Here is a 13,182-nt window from a genome sequence, read left to right on the forward strand (position 1 = left end):
GTTTTCTGTGTATATATATTTTTTTGGATTTGTATGAACAATCTACACCAACGCTTCAAATTGTGCAGCTTCCAATGTCTTTATCTTTTCATTGGGAGTGCATGAGATTGATTCATTAGAGCACTTCTACAAGAAAGCACAGTTTGGAGCTGCGAAAAGCACATAAGCAAAAATGAACAAGATGCAATGCTACTTCTTATTTTTGACAGAATAGTAACAGTAACATTATTGTAAAAACTAGATGGTTGAGGTTCTTAACTAATAAAACTCGTTTAGCTAGGAAAATCTTAGTATGTTTGCACTAAGGAGTGTCTATGCACATCATCTCTCATTCACGGATTAAAGGTTGATACTTTTTACGTCCCTATTATAAGATTTTTTTTAATAAATTGCACATATCAATAAGGATAACTATTTTATTTATTTTTAAAAGATATTATAAGATTAAAATTTTACCTTCATAAATCTTTTATGAAAATTCAAATAATTTATGATTCTCATTAATAAGTAAGGGCAAATAAGAGGAAAATAATAAAGGATGCATATTGATTTATCCTCTATCACCCACTAAAATAATCCTATCATCATTCTATATATTTTTATTTATGGTTAATGTACACAAATTAAGAAATATTTTATTTAAATTAAAAATATATTTATTTCCTAAAAGAGGAGAAAAATGCAATTAATTAATGCATATATTATATTATACATTAATAAATTAATTATATAATATACCATAAATTAATATATAATATAATGCAACTAATTTTTTTAAAATTAAATATTTTTATAAATTTGAATATTAATATTCTAAGTTAATAATAATGTAATGTACACATATTTAGTTATTATATATATAATTATTAAAGTCTATAATATAATAAATAATGTATGTATATATTAAGGTTAATATAATACATGTATTTATTATTAAGTTATTATCCGTATATCTATCTAAAATTTTAAAATTAGATAAACAGGAATTTTGAGTTAGAAATAAAAAGTTGGGCTACTAAAAAAATTGTATTACCCCAACGCAGTTTATAAGTATACTTATAAATAGGTTTATAAGTCGTATTGGATTAACACAATTTCTCTATTGAACTAAAAACATATTAAATCAACTTTAGGAAATTGTGATAGTCTAAGATGATTTCTAAAAAATTTCAAAAGTGATTTTATATATATATATATTTTGAAAAATTAATAATAATAAAATATAAATGATAAATGATATAGTAATAATATATAAAACTCATATTATATATATATATTTTTTCTCAATTATCAATTGATCTTAAGTGCATTTGAGTAGGAATACTTGATTTCTATTATTGAGGCAATACTCAGTGTTGATGAGTTACTTTTATTTGCGTATGTATTTTTTTACCCTTTCACTTCGAAGAAAGCATGACCAGTTCACCATGTAACAACCTAGCCAGCTATATGAGTGATGTAGTGAAGTTAATACAATTAATAATTACAACAAATAAATATACCCCTCTTTTTACTTTTATGACATTTTTCGAGAGGGTCCAAATCCTTTTATTATATCAAATGCTAATTAATGTGAATTAGTTAATTCGATCAGACTTAAATTACTTGAACATGAAATCTTGCGTTTGATCCTTAATTTATCTATATGCAATTATGCATGACCCTATTCCATGGAAGATACTCTAGAAAAAGAGACAATGTTGTTAGCACTAAAAGTTTTCATTGACCATCTTCGATTGGTTGAGTAGACAATGAATAGTGTCAATTACCTTACTATTTTTCATAACAAATTTTTTTAATAAATAAAAGTACTTCAAAAAAATAGGGAAAATGTAAATGAATTGTTTAAAATGAATGGTTAATAGTTAAAGTTAAATTAATATTTATATATGATATTCAATCATGAAAGTTTAATCCATTCACGAGGTCAAAACAGTGAGATTCATCGGGTCAGAGTCAAAGGCTCTTGGAATGGCTTTCTTAAAATCATATTTTATTTCTTGCATTTTTTTATTCCAATTCTTTTTAAAATTAAATCAACCAGAATAAATAAACAGAGAAATATTAATAAGAAAACATATTAAGTAGAAAAATCAAAATTGGCTTACCCCATTAAAGATCCAATAATTATATTCATCAACATACAAAGCTCGATCAATAATGAGTTAGTAATAAAGTATGACTCTACTACATTATAAGGATGATCAAAAAGAAGATTTGATTTATGTGAGCAACATTTATTGAGAGACAATCACACAAGTCATAAAAAGTATTAGTTTTTTATCAAAAAAAAAAGAAGAAAAAATATCTAGAAGTACAAAAAAGGGAACTATTCCTACCAAACTTCATGGAATAGGTAAGTTCATTTTAATATCTGTTTTCATTTTTCTCATTAGAAGTTAAATCCCCAATTATTGTTACTTGACCAAGCAAATTTATTTTTTAATAAATTAAAGAATCATTAAAAATATTCCATTTTCAGTGGAAAAATCTATGTAGTTTTGCTTTTGAAAAGAAAAGAAAAAAGTTGGTCAGAAACATTGGAGCTTTTGCCAAATATAGAAAAGACAATGAAATTTGCATATTTGTAGAAGTGACAAAGGATGACAACTTTTTTGTGGCTATGTTATGTTGTTTCCACTCTCATCTTTGGTGTTTCAGCATTTGAATCTGCAAAAAAGAAATCATCTTTGGCATGTGATTCACCTACAACTGGTAATCGTGTGAGACTTGCTTGCAAAGTGTTTGTTAATTGAATTTAGTAAAAGAGGCTCACCTGTTTTGGAAAATTATTCACTCCCCTTCACTTGGATTCCTTGAAACAAGAATTAGGACAAGAAAGTAAAGTTTTATATTGTTTTTTTAATATAGCAAAAAATGTTTTCCGGATGATGGTGTCATCATTGAAACACAATTCTCTCGTTTTGGTAGAGAATCATAAATTGGTTCTGGGGTTCTTTTGCGAACTGATTTCCTCTAAGGAACGAATCAAGATTTTTATGTATAGCTTAAGCCAAAATTTTTTTGGTAATTTACACCCAATTACTTGAATGAGTTACAACAAATAAGAAAGAATTTTATCATTAGATATTTCTGAAACAAAAGTTTATTCAAACCTACAAGAAGTAGCACTAAAAACAACTGTGCATAGAGCTATAAAAATCTTACTCGATATACTCCTAGTGTATCGGTATTTGTCAAGGCAACGTACCATGTATTACGTACTCGTTGCGAAGAGAATAACGAATCAGGTGACTATAGGTGTGATATTGATAAGGGTGAGTTTTTTGAAGATTCACTTAGTTTTTTGAGATTTGTCTCTGGGTCTTGGAGCTTGTGTTGTGTGTGATGATGAATGAAGCTCAAGGTAGTTCCAATACCTTGCCTCCATTTGTGAGCAAGACATATGAAATGGTGGATGATCCTTCCACCAACTCCATTGTTTCTTGGAGTCCATCAAATATAAGTTTTGCTGTTTGGGATGAGCCTGAATTCTCAAGGCTGTTGTTGCCGAAATTCTTCAAGCATAAGAACTTTTCGAGCTTCGTCCGACAACTCAATACTTATGTAAGTAGATTGAATCTTATATGTTCTTGGATTGGACTACTTTATGTTCTGTAATTATTTCATTCTTGTGATTTTTTTGTGCTTGTAATATGTCATGGTTTCTGTTTTATAAGGGCTTTAGAAAGGTTGATCATGAACTGTGGGAATTTTCACATGATGATTTTGTGAGAGGTGAATTGCATCTCTTGAAGAATATTCATAGGCGTAAACCAGTTCATAGCCATTCTATGCAGAATCTCCAAGGATATGAGGATACTCATTTGACCGATTCAGAACGGAAGAGTTTGAAATATGAGATAGAGAAGCTGAAACATGATAAAGAACAACTTCTTCTTGTGAAACAGAGACATGCACAAGAAAGGAAAATGTACGAGGAACAGATAGGTTGTTGGAATGATCGTTTGATAAAGTTTGAAAAGAAGCAGCAAGATATGCTCTCTTCTATTTCTCTCGTGTTGCAAAAACCTATGGCCTTTAGTCTCTTACATGTGTCAGAAAACATCGATAGAAAACGAAGGTTGTCGAGAAGTGGTAACTTTGATGAAGCTAGAATTAAAGATCCTATAGGAACTTCCCAAGTGTTTCCTAGAGAAAATGCCAAAAGTATGGACATTCTCTTTTTAAACATGGAGAAAATGGATAGGCTTGAGTCATATATGGAGTTTTGGGAGAATATTGTAGTAGATATTAGTGATGCTTTAGTTCAAGGTCATTCAAATTTGGATTTTGATGATTCTATAAGTTGTACTGAAAGTCAAGCTATATCTAGTGTGCTAATAGATGTTAATGTTCAGCCTAAGCCATTTGGAATTGACATAAATTCTGAGCCAGATGTAACCGTTGTTCCTGATCTTGATGCTTCAAAAATCCAGCATGTGGGAATGACCCCTGTGGCTACTGGTGTAAATGATTTATTCTGGGAACAATTTTTGACAGAGAATCCCGGTTCGTCGAAAACTTAGGAAGCACATCTAGCAAGAAAGGATTCTGATAGCAGAAAGAATGACTCAAAACCTAGTGACCATGCAATGTTTTGGTGGAATGTGTCTAGTTCAAATAACCATCCAGAACATATGGCGCATTCATAGTCAAGTAGAGAAAATTTATAGGGACTTGGTTAGATCTTCTAGCTTATGATGCGTCAAAATTACATGTAATAAATATTGGTATGGATGGTTTGTGCTGCAATAGTACACATTCCACATTTTTTGGTTGGATATTTGCATCCTTTATGTAGTAATCATTATAGTCTCTTTTAGTTCTATCGTTCTAAACCTGACTGAAATGTGGTTTGCTTTTCTTCATTTTTTTCTCATTGACCCTTTTTATGTTACTTTATTGCATGATAGAGGCCACCTGCAGATACACTTTGTTGCCATCAACTGCATGGAGATAGCTAAATATTATGAGGGAAAGATTGGCTTTTCAATTGTGATCTAGATAGAATTACAAAGGTGGTGACTAACTTGCGAACTGCAAGTTAGTTCGCTTCCGAGTAAACTGTTCTTCTAGCCGTTCGATCGAATAGTCCATAATCTGATCTGTCAAAATTGTGACCGGCTACAATTATTATTTATAAGTCGTGATACTAAAGTACGTCTTATGTGAGGCTTTGGTTACAATTTAGAAGTCGTGATAATAAATTACGATTTCTGTGAGGCAATTTGTCACAATTTAGAAGTCGTGATACCGAAATACGACTTCTGTAGGAAGTCAGATTGGCATAGAATGACTTCTATGTTGACCATAAGTCGTTATACGTCATCCAAAAGTTGTGATATGTCACACAACTTCTATACTGACCAAAAGTTGTATTACACCAATCATGACTTCCATTCAGAAGTCTTTATGTGTCATCCCGACTTCTATATTGACTATAGGTCGTATTACACAATCATGACTTCCATTCAGAAGTCGTGATGTGTCATCACGACTTCTATTCAGAAGTCATTATGTATCATCACAACTTCTATATTGTCAGAAGTTGAATTACTCTATCACTACTTCTATATTGAAGTCGTATAATGTTACCACGACTTCTAAAAGGTGTAAACAACGGTAACCGATAACCAATTTTTTCCATACAACAAGTATAAAACAATTCACTTCTAAGTGGACTAATATGCATTTCGCATAAAAGCTTTGGCCAATTACAAAATGCTTCATCTAGGAGATAAGACCTAATATTTACAGTTTAAAGTTGTCAATAATGACATTTTTGTGAGGCAACGAGTGAAATTTTTTAGTTGAAAGTTGTCTTTCGTTGAGTTGGCAATTCCATGTGTGGCTATATCACCACTTAACATTATATGTAGGCAAGTCCTAATATTAATAGACATGAATTGATAGAAGGACTAACGTGATTCCATGTTGAAAATATTATACTAAAATGATAATTTAAAATTATTACGAACTAAATTTGTAAGGTTGAAAAACACGAGGGATTGAAATGGATAATTAATCAAAAAAAATATAATTAAAATAAGATTTGTTTATAACATATTTCCTATCTAGAGATTTTTAAAATCACAAATAAATGTATTTTATCATATTATAAAAAAATAATTTTATATAATTTTTTGATATTATATAATAGTCTCACTTCATGCTCAAATATTAGGTTTAACTATTTTAAATAATTATTTATATAATGGTTAGAAAAAGTTTTTGGTTTATATTGAAATTCTTATGTAAATAAAGTATATCTTCATATAAGAAGATAACTTATCTCTTTAAATTTATTTAGTATTTAACGTGTGTCTTATATTTTCTTTTATAATATATTTTAAAATGAAAACTTCTCGAGTGAAGGAAAATAAAACACATGTCACACATTGAGAAGATTTAAGGAGATAAGTTATCTTCGGATATGGAGAGATGCTTTATTATCAAATCTTATTATATCAATTTATTTACATGTGAGGGTGAAAGTGAAATATAAAATTACACCTGTAAATTTAATAAATGATCTTTAAATTTGATATTACACAACAGTATGATGTTAGGCTCATACATATTTCATATAACTATTTTTAATATTCATTTGTGTAATGGTCAAAATAAATTTTAATTATTTTATTGAATTTCTTATAATAATGTTTTCTTCCATCTATTAACTATATAAAAAAATAAACTTCTTTCACATCATCATTTCCACATGTTACTTTCTCCTTAATTTTTCTCTCCTAAAATATAAGGTTTCGATGTACTACTATATACCTACCCACACTATATAATCACATTTTTAGAATATATATTTTAATAATTTATTAATTATATAATTAGAAAATTTCTTCCACATCATCACTTGCCACATGTCACATCTTCCTTAATTTTTCACTCCTTAAAGGTTCTATAGCACTACTATCTATCTACCCACAGGATATAGTCAAACATTTGGTTGAATTTTTCACATCATCACTTGCCACGTGTCAGTTCCTCCTAAATTTTTTCCTTCTAAAATGTTTCATGATACTATTATGTACCTACCAACACAATGTAATCACATTTTTACAATGTATATTTTAATGATTTATTAATTGTATAATAAAATAAACTCCTTCCACATATTACTTGTCACATGTCATTTCCTCCTTAATTGTTTCTCTCCTTAAGCCTTCATTTGGAAGGGTAGAAATAGAAGAGAAAGAGAGTGAGAGGAGAGAAGTTGAGGAAAAATATATTCTTTCTCTCATTTGCTTTAGGAGAGAGTTTGAGGGAGGAGAGAAAAAAAGAAGAGGGCCCCACAAAATCTTTTTTTCCTCCCAAGTGAAGAGAAAATGAGAGGAGAAGAGAGACTCCGATCTATTGTCTCAAACTGTGTCTCAAACCATGTCCTGCACCAATAATATTGAAACAAAAAAATAAAAAATAATGAACATTTATTTTTTTAATTGACATGAAATATTTTTATTGATGTTCGGCATGATTTGAAACATAATTCGAGACAACAAATATTTATCCAGTGAAGAGTGGGGGAGAAAAATCAATTCTTTCTCTTCTTTTTTTATACAACCAAACAACACTAAAATCCCTTCTATTTCTCATATCTTTCTCATCTATTTCTCTCTTTTCACTCTCTTTCTCACATATTTCTTTCTTCTTATTTTCTTCTCCCAACCAAACGAAACATAAAGGTTCTAGGATACTAATATCTACATACCCATATTACATAATCAAACCTATGGGTTGAGATTTTCCACATCATCACTTGCGATATGTCATTCCCTCTTTAATTTTTTCCCTCAAAAAAGGTTTCATGGTACTACTATGTACCTACCCACACTACATAATCACTTTTTTACAATGTATACTTTAATAATCTATTAAGTATATAATAAAAGAAAATTCTTCCACATCATCACGTGTTAGATGTCACTTCCTCCTTTATTTTTCGCTCCTAAAAAGTTCTATGGTACTACTATGTACCTACCCACACTACATAATCAAACACATGGGTTGAGATTAACTTAAAATCATACCTCATATAAAATAAATTTTGAAGAATAAGTATAACTTTGTTAAATATATATAACTAAAATCACTTATTTACACCATAATCTATTAAAAATTACTAATTGAGTTATTTGATACAATCAAAATCACTTATTCAGCTATCTTGGAAGTTGTTTGAGTTTTCATATATTTTAGTATCACAATTTTGTCTCTCTTTTACTGAAAGTCATGTTGAGTTTTGATAAAGTTATTAGTTTGCATAATAATCCTATCAATTATATGAAATTTGGCCTCGAAATAGTGAATATGAATTTCATTGTTTTCTTATATGGTTTTTAATGGTGTTGGCATTACAAGTATATGACTTTTGGAATGTATCATAGGGGAGTTTATGACAATTTTGTTTTACTGGTATTTTCTTTGTAACATTTTTAATAGGAAGTTTCACAACATCATTGTTATTTATTTTCCTTATGTATTTGAATATACATGATAACCTGTATGTTATTAACCATATGAATGCATGAGTAATATGTGTGCTCTGAACCATGTGATCGCACCAATAACATTTGTGTTTTTAACCATGCAGTAAAAAATATCGTCTCGTGTGAATGCGCATATAACCTTATATCTCTATATAAATTGAAAGGACTAATGAAATTACTAAACTAGATACTCTACATGTGTGACAAGTGTCCATAGAAAATGTTATTTTTGTCAAATAAAATTACACACTGTTCTATCTATTAAACTAGACACTCTACCATTTTTTTACATTCTCTCTACTCAAACTACACATTATTTCTCCACTTTTCAACTTTTGCTCAATAGATCTATTATCTTCAACTATCAAACCAACTAATATGTATGATTTCTTTTTTATTTTTACTTCATCATGCTCATAATTATTTCGCATTTTCTCAATTTTTTCAATTTCTGTTCAACAAGTCTACTGTCTTCAACTGTCAAACTAACTCACGTATGTCATATTCTACTTTTCTCATTTTTTTTTCATTATCATTCCTATAATTTTTTTTCCAATTTATGTTCAATAAATCTATTATCTTCATTTGGCTTAAAGAAATGTGGTTTCTTAGAATTTTATGTTAGTCTCGTATCGTGGGATTCTATGGTCTCAAGATATTCCAAAGCATGAAATATAGATTGGTCATGTTATTTGTTTAACTATTTGTCAAACATAAACTTTATGATTAGAGGTTATATTGACATTGACTGAGGAAATATGAATTGATCATGTTATTTGTTTCAGCATTTGCTAAACAGAAACCTCATGATTAGATGTTACATTGGTAATAACTATAGAATCATAGTCTTCATTTTTATTATGTGTGGCCTTATTCATCTAATGTTAATCTTTCCCACTACTTTAGTGTGTTAACCTTATTTTAGTTACAATAATTTTTTTCTCACATCTAATTATGATAATGAACTAACTTTAGGCTCACATGTTCAGTACCCATGTAACATTTTAAACCCGGCCTTCAAAATATTATATATTTATCACTCATTCGCGTTTAATTTTTCTACTTCTTTACTTTCTCACATTTTTATTCATATAAATTTATGTATAGTTTTTAGTCTACATAAAAAATCATCAGGTTAGGATGGCTATGTGGCCTACATTTTAGAAGTAGAAATCAATTGACATCATTATGCTTGAATGCCTTTTATTCTGTTTTCTAAAATTTAAACAATTGTTTGTTACACCTTAGATGGCAAAATAATTTGGCATCAATGTCTTTTATTCCTTTATCTAAATATCTAAATATTAAATAGTCGCTTCCCCATATTTAATTGCATTGAAATCATTCATGCTCCTCCATTCTACAGACCTAAGAGAAAGAGAAAAAAGTGGGAATGAAACATTTTTATACTATTATTACACTATTAAACAAAAAAAACATTTTTTATAGCGATCAGTTTTTTTCCATAATAATAATGATAAAATATCTATACTTCTACATAAAGTCAACACATTTTTTAATTATTGATAGAGTAATTTTTATATTCACATTTAGCCATTTACAATATATTTTTAATTTGCTATAGGGGTAATAGACTTTTGGTATTTGAAATTGACACTAACAATCAAAATATTAAAGCATTTGATGTATATATTAAAGATTTAAAGTTGATGTATTTCCATTTTGAATTAAATCCTTATTTTTTTGAATCATGGAAACATGATTGTTTTTTAAAGTAAAAAAATAATATGTATTTAAGTTGATAATGAAAAATATATATTTAATTCAAACTGAAAATATGATCAAGTTTAATATATATATCAATTAGTTTAATATTTTGATTGTTACTATTAATTTCAAATTCCAAAAACCTATTACTCCTAGAGCAAATTAAAAATATATAATGTAAACAGATAAATAAGAATATAAAAATTACTCAATAAAAATTGAAAATATGTGTTGACTTTATGAAGAAATATAGATACTCTATCATTATTATTATTATTAGGGGAAACTGATTGCTATAACGAAAATTTATTTTGTTTAAAGGTGTAATAGTATAAAAATGTTTCATTCCCACTTTTTTCAATTTCTCTTAGGTGTATAGAATAGAGAAACATGAACGATTTCAGTGCAATTAAATTTGGGAAACAAATGTTTAATTTTTTAGAAAACAAAATAATACACATTTAAGTTGAAAATGAAAAATAAGGATTTAATTCAAAATGGAAATGTGATCAATTTTAGTAGATACATCAAATGATTTAATATTTTGATTGTTATTTTCAATATTAAATACCAAAAGCATATTACTACTAGAGCAAATTAAAAATATATAATGTAAAAGACTAAATAGGAATATAAAAATTACCCCATCAACAATTAAAGAACGTGTTAACTTTATGTAGAAGTATAGATACTCTATCATTATCATCATGAGAAAAAATAATTGATAAAATGAAATATTTTATTTTGTTTAATAGTGCAATATTATAAAGATGTTGTAAGTTTAAGATGCCAACTAAGGGGAGTGAATTAGTTGTTCGGAGAATATGACTGATTTTTCTGTTATGTTATCAAAGTTCATGTGCAACAGATTATTCATGCAGAATTCAACCAAGTAAAACAAAAGTAAATAACAAGAACAAGTAGAAGAAAAGTACACAAATAGTTTTTATATTGGTCCGTCTTCTTGTCCACTGAAGGTTACATCTAGTACTCCTGCCACACAAGAGATTTTTCCACTAGATATTTGAGTTGTAATTACAATTTCTCTTATTGATATTTTTGTATTTTACACACTCACAAATTATCTACCCTTGAAAATTCCATTTTCAAGTGAGCTCTTTTCCCTTCTCAACACACCCTTGTGATGAAAAGTTTACAACTAAGATGAAGAATTTTAAAATGGCAATGGATTGCCTTTACAAGTTTTGACAATTCTACAACTTGCAATCCTTGATCTCACAATATAGATAGGTAGTATACAATGCTCTTAATCTTTTTGAAATTTTAGAACACATTTCACTTTATCAAACAACTTCATAAAATATGAAAGTTTAAAAACAAAGTTGCTTAAGAAAAATGTGCAGAAAATTGTTTACTAACTTTTTGAATTGTGTGAATGTAAGCAATTGTGTACTTCGTGTGTATTGAATTTGGATGTCTCGATGCCTTTAAATAGGCTTTCAATCATCCATGATAACCTTCCATGAAGAGGAGACACGATTGGAATGAAACCTATTCAATTTGAATGAAAACTGTTCATTTGAATTTCAAAATTTGGTTTGAACAGCTTTGTGTAATCGATTATCACGAAGTGATAATCGATTATTCAAATGTTATTTCCAAGGTGGTAATCTTTTAATACATCGAATTAATCGGTTACATTAGTCAGTTTTTCTTTGAAATTGTTTTCTCAGTCATGTAACCTGTTACGCAGTTCTAGTAACCTCTTACCAACTGCCTCACATAACCTGTTACCTAGTTCTGGTAACTTGTTAACCAGGTCAAGTAACTCATTACTTAGCAATTTGACTTCGCATTTTAGAAATATCCAATTCTTTAAAAATGATTTTGATTAGTTTGAGCATTGCTAATAAATAATAAAGTGAGTGTAAGAATAAAAGTACCTATATGAAGACTTAAATCTATAATCATGTTGAAGCTTGAATCTTCTATGTCTTCATGGTCTTATTCCTTTTCTTATTTTTGTGATCTTGGTGTCTGCATCATCGTTCCAAGGTCAGGAGCAAGATCTTATTCACAATCTCCCCATTTTTTTATGATGACAAACCAATATCTTTTGAAAATAGAGATCTCAAATTTTTCTGAGGTTCAACATATGTAGATGATATAACTTTGTTGAAAGTTCGAATATGCTCCACATATCTTGTATACTCTCTCTTTGTTTTATTGTATGTGCCTAACAAGATTTTACAGAGACGTACAACAACTTTGCTCCCCTTTTTGACTTCATTAAAAAGAAGAAAAGCAAGTTTTGTCCAACACAATATACACATATATAGAAAATGGTAACAAGATATGTTGACTTATGTATAAGCCAATGTCATAATTTTGCATGTTATGAATTTTGAATAATATCAAATGTTAGAGAGTTGTATATCATATCATAGCATAACATTTGAAACAACAGTTTAAGAAACATAATTCATACATCACAAATAGTTTAACAGCAAGATGTTCTGAAGTAATATTCGAAAGCACGAATAAAAACTACAATAGATACAATAGTTCTGTTATAGCAATAAAAACAATGACATCAAAATACATAAGTAAAATCCTAGAATGCTAGAATGCTACTCATGATAATCCAAGTCCATATAGTCCAACCGATTTGATAAGCGTTTGATGAGTGCCAAAAATACCTAATTTTCATACAATTTTCATGACACTTATCCTATGTAATTCATGCAGAACCAACTTATTTCAATATTTTTTAAATAAATTGTCATAGTTTGATTGTGTATTTTGACCACCTCTTTTCCAAATCTTTGTGTGAGAAGAAAAAATCAGAAAAATAATCAAGCAAGGAGGTGTCAACATAAGCCACTTTTGATGCACACATGGCAAGCTAAGTGCTTGGCCATAAGCATGGACAAAAAACATGAAGCTGCTCACTAAGCAGCCTGGCGTGGACAAACAAGACCGCCCA

At 28.7% G+C, this 13,182-nt stretch overlaps 1 pseudogene; it reads left to right on the forward strand.

The window, feature by feature from the left end:
• Window positions 1-3,262: 3,262 nt before the first annotated feature.
• LOC109337905 lies at window positions 3,263-4,732 on the forward strand (annotated as a pseudogene).
• The last annotated feature ends 8,450 nt before the right edge of the window (window positions 4,733-13,182 follow it).

Source organism: Lupinus angustifolius, unplaced genomic scaffold, assembly GCF_001865875.1.
Source record: "Lupinus angustifolius cultivar Tanjil unplaced genomic scaffold, LupAngTanjil_v1.0 Scaffold_15_89, whole genome shotgun sequence".
Taxonomy (NCBI): domain Eukaryota; kingdom Viridiplantae; phylum Streptophyta; class Magnoliopsida; order Fabales; family Fabaceae; genus Lupinus; species Lupinus angustifolius.